Genomic DNA, 8963 nt, shown 5'->3' with positions numbered 1-8963 from the left:
CAGCGATTGGTTGTTGTTCTGTGCGAGTCATTTCTTCTGTAGATGTGCTTTTTTTGTTGTGTTTGTGGGAGAGGGCGAGCGTGTCCCCCTACTCCTCCGCCATCTTGTCCTCTCTCCTGTTTCTTCTTGATTCAGTTTTGGCAGGCTGTAAGATTCTAGAAAATTGTCCATTTCCTCCAGATTGTCAAACTTGTTGCCATACAGTTGTTGTTCATAGTATTCTCTTATGGTTTTTTTTTTTTTTTTGTATTTCTGCTGTATCCGTTGTGGTTTCTCCTTTTTCATTTCTAATTTTGGTGATTTGGGTTCTTTCTCTCCTCTTCTTAGTGAGTCTAGCCAGGGGTTTGTCAATTTTGTTTATCTTTTCAAAGAACCAGCTCTTGGTTTTATTAATTTTCTCTATTGTTTTTGGAATCTCTATTTTATTGATTTCCTCTTTGATCTTTATAATTTCCTTCTTTCTGCTGACTTTAGGACTTTCTTGTTCTTCTTTTTCTAATTCATTTAGGTGGAGGGTTAAGTTGTCATTTGGGATCTTTCTTCTTTTTTGAGAAAGGCCTGGATTGCTATAAATTTCCCTCTGAGCACTGTTTCGCAGCATCCCATAGATTTTGAGAGGTTGTGTCTTCATTATCATTTGTTTCAAGGCAGTTTTTAATTTCCTTCTTGATTTCCTCATTGACCCATTGGTTTTTTAGTAGCATGTTGTTGAGTCTCCATGTAGTAGGTTTTTTCTCTTTGCTTTTCCCATGGTTGATTTCTAATTTCATGGCATTGTGGTCACAGAAGATACTTGAAATAATTTCTATGCTCCTAAATTTGCTGAGGTTAGCTTTTTGTCCAATATGTGGTCGATTCTTGAGAATGTTCCATGCACATTTGAGAAGAATGTGTATTCTGATTTTTTTGGATGTGGTGTCCTAAAGATATCAATTAAGTTTAACGTTTCTATTGTTTCCTTTAGGATCTCTGTTGCTTTATTGGTTTTCTGTCTAGAGGATCTGTCCATTGGTTTGAGTTGGTTATTAAAATCTCCTACTATGATTGTATTCCCAGTAATTTCTCCCTTTATGTCTGTTAGTATTTGTTGTATGTATCTGGGTGCTCCTGTATTTGGGGCATATATGTTGACCATAGTAATATCCTCTTGGATGTATCCCTTAATCATTAAATAGTGTCTTTCTGTGTCTTTATGTCTTTTGTTTTAACGTCTATTTTGTCTGATATGAGTATTGCAATCCTGCTTTCCTGTCATGTCTATTGGCATGAAATATTTTTCCCACCCCTTCGCTTTCAATCTATATGTGTCCTTTGTGCTAAGGTGAGTTTCTTGTAGGCAGCAGATTGAAGGTTTTTGTTTTTTTTATCCACTCAGCCACTCTGTGTCTTTTGATTGGAGTATTCAGTCCATTGACATTTAAGGTGATAATTGATAGATGATTATTTATTGCCATTTTAAACCTCATGTTCCAGTTGATTCTATGGTTCTCCATTCTTCCTTTCTTTTTTTGGTTGGATGATCTCCAATTATTTTCTGCTTGAGTGTTTTTTTTTTGTTGTTGTTGTTGTTGTTCCATTGTTTTAGTGAATGCAATGTTTGGTTTTGGCTTGTGGATGCCCTGTTTTTTAAGTATGCTAACCCTTTCCTATAATTGTGTGTTTTAGCCTGATGGTCCTATAGGTTTAAACACTTCATTACTATACTAAAATTAAGAAGAGAAGCAAACAAACAAAAAAGAGAGGGAGAGAAAAAAAAAGAAAAGAAAAAAATTAAAAAAAAGTCTATTGGAGTTCCTGTCATGGTGCAGTGGTTAATGAATCCGACTAGGAACCATGAAGTTGCAGGTTTGGTCCCTGTCCTTGCTCAATGGGTTAATGATCCAGTGTTGCCGTGAGCTGTGGTGTAGGTTGCAGACGTGGCTTGGATCCCACGTTGCTGTGGCTCTGGCATAGGCCGGCGGCTACAGCTCCAATTCAACCCCTAGCCTGGGAACCTCCATATGCCATGGAAGAGGCCCCAGAAAAGACAAAAAGACAATAAAAAAATAGTCTATTTATTTCCTTACTTCCCTTGCCCACATTTTATGATTTTGATGACTCTTTTTTTCTTTTTAATTTTATTTTGTTTGAAACATGGTCATGATTAAATCTGTATGCTGGATTATTTGAGTGACTGCTGTCTGATTGTGGTTTCCTCAATATTAGTTCTTCCTCTTTTTTTTTCTTTTTCCTCCCTTTCTTTCCTTGCTTTCTTTTTGGTTTCGAGAAGCCCTTTCAATATTTCTTTTAGAATGGGTTTTGTATTGCTGTATTCTTTTAGCTTTTGTTTGTTGGAAAAATTTTTTATTTCCCCTTCTATTTTAAATGATATTCTCTCTGGATAGAGTATTCTAGGTTGCATATTTTTTTTTCCTTTTAGCACTTTAAATATCTCTTGCCATTTCCTCCTGGCCTGTAGAGCTTCTGTAGAGAGGTCAGCTGATAACCTTATAGGGGTTCCCTTGTAGATAACATTCTGCTTTTCTCTTGCTGCCTTTAGGATCCTCTCTTTATCACTAACTTTTGCCATTTTTATTATGATGTGTCTTGGTGTGGGTCTGTTTGGGTTCAGTTTGTTTGGGGCCCTCTGTGCTTCCTGTATCTTGAACTCAGTATCCTTTAGATTTGGGAAGTTTCCAGCGATAATTTCTTCAAATATATTTTCCATTCCCTTATCTTTTTCTACTCCTTCTGGAATTCCTATTATGCGTAGATTGGCCCGTTTTATATTATCCCATAGGTCTCTTATATTGCTTTCATGTTTTTTCATTTGGTTTTCTGTCTGCTGTCCTGTTTGGGTGATTTCCATTATTCTATCTTCCACATCACTAATTCATTCTTCTGCATTATTCATTCTGTTTTTCACTGCCCTTAGCTCAGTTTGTATCTCTGTAAATGAATTTTCTAGTTTTTCTTGGCTCCTCCTTATATTTTCTAGTTCCTTTCTGAGGGTGTCTGCATTACTGTTCATATCTTAATTCCTTCAGTATTTTCAGTATTTCTCTTTTGAACTCCAAGTCTGTCAGAATGCAGAGGTCTGTTTCATTGTTGACTGCTTTAGGTGGGTTCTCCTGTTGGTTTAACTGGGGGTGGTTTCTCAGCTTCTTCATCTTGCTTGTTGTTTTCTTCTTGGTGGAGTTGCACTCCCCATGGCTGGGCAGGGTTTGTCTTGGCACTACTGTGGAATGTTTACTGAGGTCTGGTGTTGTTGGTTGGTCTTCTTTGAGGCAGCATGGCTTTTCCTGAGGGTGGGTGGGGCTGACAGGGTCTCTCTGAAGCAAAGGAGGACTTCCTGAAGGCAGACAGGACTGGGAGGTGCACACTGCGATGGAAGAAGATTTCACGCAGCTAGGTAGAGTTTGCTCTGGTGTTTCTGTGCTGTGGGTCTCTTCCAGGGGGCTGTTGGTGCTGGGCAGCTTTTCCACAGGAGTGAAGCACCCCCTGTGGGTGCAAGCGGCTAGCTGGGTTGCTGAGATCCCAAGGGGCTTTTCCTCAGGGCAGCCAGGATTGGCAGGACCACACCTCAATGGAGGCAGATTTTGCATGGCCGGGCAGAGCTTGTTCTAGCTTTTCTGGGCTGCAGGCCTTTTCCAGGGGGCTGGGGGTGCTGGATGCCACTCTGCAGGGGTGTAGCCCCTCCAGAGGGCAGGTGGATCAGGGCAGGGAAAGCCTCTGTGGTGGTTGGCTTCCCGCAAATGATGAGGCCAGCCCTCCCTGATGGCAGGCAGCCTCAGGTCCGGGCATGTGTGCTGCAGTAGGGGGAGGGGGGATGCACTGGGAAGCACAGCTTTCTGATAGTGGGCGGGCAAGTGAGCTTACTGTGGCATGGGGAGTATTCTATGGTGGCCCACCCCTCCTCTTCTCCCCTCCCCAACACTGGTGCCTTGTGTCTCCTGCAGATCCAGCTCTTCTCCCAGGTTCCCTCTGATGTTGCTTTCCACTCCCCAGCCCTTAGCGTATTGGTCCCTCTACCCACGATGATGCTCTGCTTCCTAGTCCCCCATGCAGTCTTCACCACCAACCAGACAGACCGCTTCCTAGTCCCCCAAGCAGTCTGCACACCACCCACCCCAGCCTGCTCCTGGGGACTAACCTCCAGAGCTGAGGTCTCAGTGCCCAGCCCCCACCCAAGTGTCTTGGTTTTTGGTGACTGTGCCAGTAGTTCAGATGATCTGTTCAGTTCTCACTCTGCTCTTCAGATCTCAGACTTACTGCTGTGTTCTTCTCTGCATCTGGAGATCCCTCTGATTCAGTTGATCTTTCCGTTGAATAGGTGACTTTCCAAGGTATGGGATCCCTTTCTCTTCCGCAGTTCCTTTTTGGGAGCACCCATCCAGCCCCAATCCCCCTTCTCCCACTCTCCTCTTTTCTCTTGTTTTACCCAGTTATGTCACGAGATTCTTGCCATTATTGGAGTTTAGGTTCTTCTGCCAGTGATTAATTGCTCTTCTGTGTGAGTTGTTTAATCTGTAGATGTGTTTTTTTGTGTGTGTTTGTGGGAGACGGTGAGCATATCTCCCTACTCTTCTGACATCTTGCCTTCCTACACCCAGAGTGATTCTTTTGCAAACAGGTGTGCAATTTTCCCAACACCATTTATTGAAAAGGCTGTCTTCCCCCCAACTGAATATTCTTGCCTCCTTTGCTATAGACAAATTGCCCATATAAATATGGGTTCACTTCTGGGCTCTCTATTCTGTCCGATTGATCTGTGTGTCTGTTTTTGTGCCAGTAGCATACTGTTTTGATGATTAGATCTTTGTAGCATGGTTTGAAATTAGGGAGTGTGACAACTTGAAATTTGTTCTACTTTCTCAAGATTGTTTTAACTATTCAGAGTCTTCTGTGTTTTGATACAAATTTTAGAGTTATTTGTTCTAGTTCTGTGAAAAATGACATTGGGGGATTGCATTGACTACATAGACTGTGTTGGGTATCATACTCATTTTAACAATATTAATTCTTTCAATCAGTGAACACAATATATCTTTCAATTTGTTGGTGTTCTCGTCAATTCCTTTCATCAATGGCTGTACTTTTCAGAGTACAGATCTTTTAGTTCCTTGGTTAGATTTATTCCTAGATATTTTATTTTAAAAGTGAAGAATAAAAGCTATATGATCATCTCAATAGATGAAGAAAAAGTTTTTTGATAATATTAAACATCCATTTATGATAAAACCTTTTCAGAAAGTTTTTTGACATCAACACAATAAAGGCCTTATATGACAAAACCACAGCCAACATCCACCCCAATGGTAAAAAGCTGAAAGCATTTTCACTAAGGTCAGAAACAAGAAGAGGATGTCAATTCTCACCACTTTTATTCAATACAGTTTTGGAATTCCTGGCTATGGCAATCAGAGAAGAAAAAGAAATAAAAGGAATCCAAATTGAAAAAGAAGTAAAACTGTCACTGCTGAAGATGACATACTATACATAGAAAACCCTAAAGACCCTATTGGAGCTCAACAATGAATTAGGTAATGTTGCAGGATACAAAAATAATACACAGAAATGTCTTGCATTTATATACACTAACTATGATCTTATGAAACATCATAAAGAGAAATTAAGAAACCAATCCCAGTTACCAATCACATCAAAAAGAATAAAATACCTAAAGAGGCAAAGGACATATACTCTGAAAACAATAAGATGCTGATGAAAGAAACTGAAGATGACACAAACAGACAGAAAGATATATTGTGTTCCTGGACTGGAAGAATCAATATTGTCAAAATGACAATACTACCCAAGGTAATCTATCAATTCAATGCAATCCCTATTTAATCACCAATAGCATTTTTCATAGAACTGGAAAAAAATTTGAATTGGTATGGAAATATAAAGGACCACAAACAGCCAAAGTAATCTTGAAAAAGAAAATTGTAGCTCTTTGCCGCATCTACTGCGAGAATGAAGACCATTCTCAGCAATCAGACTGTTGACATTCCAGAAAATGTCGACATCACACTAAAAGGACGCACAGTCATTGTGAAGGGCCCCAGAGGCACTCTGAGGAGGGACTTCAACCACATCAATGTAGAACTCAGTCTCCTTGGAAAGAAAAAGAAGAGGCTCCGGGTTGACAAATGGTGGGGAAATAGAAAGGAACTGGCAACTGTTCGCACCATCTGTAGTCATGTACAGAATATGATCAAGGGTGTTACACTGGGCTTCCATTACAAGATGAGGTCTGTGTATGCTCACTTCCCCATCAACATCGTTATTCAGGAGAATGGTTCTCTTGTTGAAATCCGAAATTTTTTGGGTGAAAAATATATCCGCAGGGTTCGGATGAGGCCAGGGGTTGCTTGTTCAGTATCTCAAGCCCAGAAAGATGAGCTGATTTTAGAAGGAAATGACATTGAACTTGTATCAAATTCAGCTGCTTTGATTCAGCAAGCCACAACTGTTAAGAACAAAGATATCAGAAAATTTTTGGATGGTATCTATGTTTCTGAAAAAGGAACAGTTCAGCAGGCTGATGAGTAAGATTTGAGTTGTCCCGGCTACAGAAACAACAAGATGCCAGATGATTCTTCACATTCATTTGTGATGTTTTACGATACAATAAAAAGTCTATTGACTTAGAAAAAAAAAAAAAAAAAGAAAATTGTAGCTCGAGGAATTAGGCTCCCTGACCTCGGACTATACTATAAAGCTTCAGTAATCAAAACAGTATGGTACTGACACAAAAACAGAAATATAGATCAATGGAACAGGATAGAAAGCCCAGAAACAAACTGTTTAATTGATGGTCAACAAAGGAGGCAAGAATATACAATGGTGAAAAGACACTTTCTTCAATAAATAGTGCTGGACATCTATGTGTAAAAGAATGAAATTAGAACATTATCCAATAGCATACACAAAAATAAACTCAAAATGGATTAAAGTCCTAAATGAAAAACTGGAGATGATAAAGATCCTAGAGGAAAACAGAGGCAGAACACACTTTCATATAAATTGCAGTAATATATTTTTTGTATCTGTCTCCTAAAGTAATGGAAATAAAGACAAATATAAATAAATAACACAAAGTCTGAATCACTTTGCTGTATACCTGAAATTAACATACATTGTAACTCTACTATGCATCAATAAAAATTTTTTTAATCAAAAAAAGATGGGGGAATAGTAAGGATAATGGACAAGGTTCTGACAGTGGCATAGATAAGACTTTAAGAAAACAAACAGTTTTTTTCTTAAGCTGATCTACAGTCCAGGAAACAGAACTTTGGACCTCCTTCACTCCCCTATTTCTTAAGCTGACGGCCAAGGCAAAAGAGTCTTGCTACCTTAGAAAGTGATTTCACCTTGATTTATTAGTAGTGGGAGGTAGCCTGAAAGACTGCAACTAAGGCATATTAGGTTCTTCACCTTGTAGTTCTGGGACTATAGAAAAATACATAGCTAAAAGTCTTGGAATCAAAAAGCTCCCCCAACCCACCCAGAATAGGCTATCAAGCTGCTCTATCTGCTTTCACTCCCCAGGACTGTGTTCAGAGGAACACAGCTGTGAAACATGGTCCTAGATAGTGGGTTTTAAGGACCTGCACTACATTTAAATTATTCTATAGTAAGAATTTGAGCCACTTCCAATTATAGAGTTTGGACGAATGGAGTAAACTCCATTGGATAAAGTGCCAAAGCAGAATGGCAGTAAATTGTAATGGTTAAGAGTATGGGCATTGACAGAAAATCAGAGAAGGGCTGATATACCTAATCTACAAAAAATTTTACAAATTGAGTAAACGAGATCGCCCCACCACCCGAGACCAAAAAACCAATAGAAAAAATTGGGGGAAAATAAGAAAAGACAATTCAAAAAAAAGATTTTAAAATGGTCCTTAAACATATGGAAAAATATTCAAACTCACTCAAAATTAGAGAAATACAGTGAAAATACAGAGATACTATTTCTCACCTATCAAACTGGCAAAAATATGACAACACATTCTGTTGGTGAGAGTGTGAGGAAATAGGCACTCCCATACATTGAAATAGGCACTTCCTACAAGGAAGGCAAACTTCTGGCAATTCTAACAAATCTACATAATTCTCTCTAACAAATCTTCTTACTTTGTTCATTGATGTAAGGTGATTTACAATGTGTGTCAGTTTCAGGTATACAGCAAAGTGATCCAGATCTTGTCTTATTTATTTGGGTTCTATCCCTGGCCTCGGTCAGTGGGTTAAGGATCAGGCATTGCCGTGAGCTGTAGTGTAGGTTGCAGACGTGGCTCACTTCCTGCATTGTTCATGGCTGTGGTGTAGGCTGGTGGCTGCAGCTCCGACTTGACCCATAGCCTGGGGATTTCCCTATGTTGCAGGTGCAGCCCTAAAAAAAACAGAATGTAAAATTCAATATTCTTTTGAAAATTCATGACATTGTGTAACCATCACCAAATCAATTTTAGAACATTATCATCACCCCAAATAGAAACTCCATATATATTAGCAGTTACCCCTCATACCTCTCCTCCCACCTTCAGCTCTAGGCAACCACTAATGTCTATCTCATATCTCTAAACAGCAAAGTGGCATACATGAGGATATAAAATTGAAACATTCACAGAAATTGTGGGGAGAATGCTGGACTTGCCTAGGTTGTGAAATTGAGGATTCAAGTACATTTACCTAAATTCCAAAGAAGAGGAAGATCTAAGTGACATCTGTGTTAAAAATGAATAGCACCCTTGATTTTAGACCAAATATAGCACTACCATCTCTAGGTCAAACTTGCTTTAAAAATCCTTAAAGAGGAATTCCCGTTGTGGCGCAGTGGTTGACGAGTCTGAGTAGGAACCATGAGGTTGCGGGTTTGGTCCCTGCCCTTGCTCAGTGGGTTGATGATCCGGCGTTGCCGTGAGCTGTGGTGCAGGTTGCAGACGTGGCTCGGATCACGCATTGCTGTG

General features: G+C 39.6%; 1 pseudogene across 1 annotated transcript; it reads left to right on the top strand.

Moving 5' to 3' along the window:
- On the top strand, window positions 5921-6653 carry LOC100624650 (annotated as a pseudogene). The gene has a single exon (XR_001302658.2). The product of XR_001302658.2 is annotated as a 60S ribosomal protein L9 pseudogene (transcript).

Source organism: Sus scrofa, chromosome X (assembly GCF_000003025.6).
Source record: "Sus scrofa isolate TJ Tabasco breed Duroc chromosome X, Sscrofa11.1, whole genome shotgun sequence".
Lineage (NCBI taxonomy): Eukaryota > Metazoa > Chordata > Mammalia > Artiodactyla > Suidae > Sus > Sus scrofa.
The sequence above is the reverse complement of the archived record's forward strand: the minus strand, read 5'-3'. Positions and strand labels throughout refer to the sequence as shown.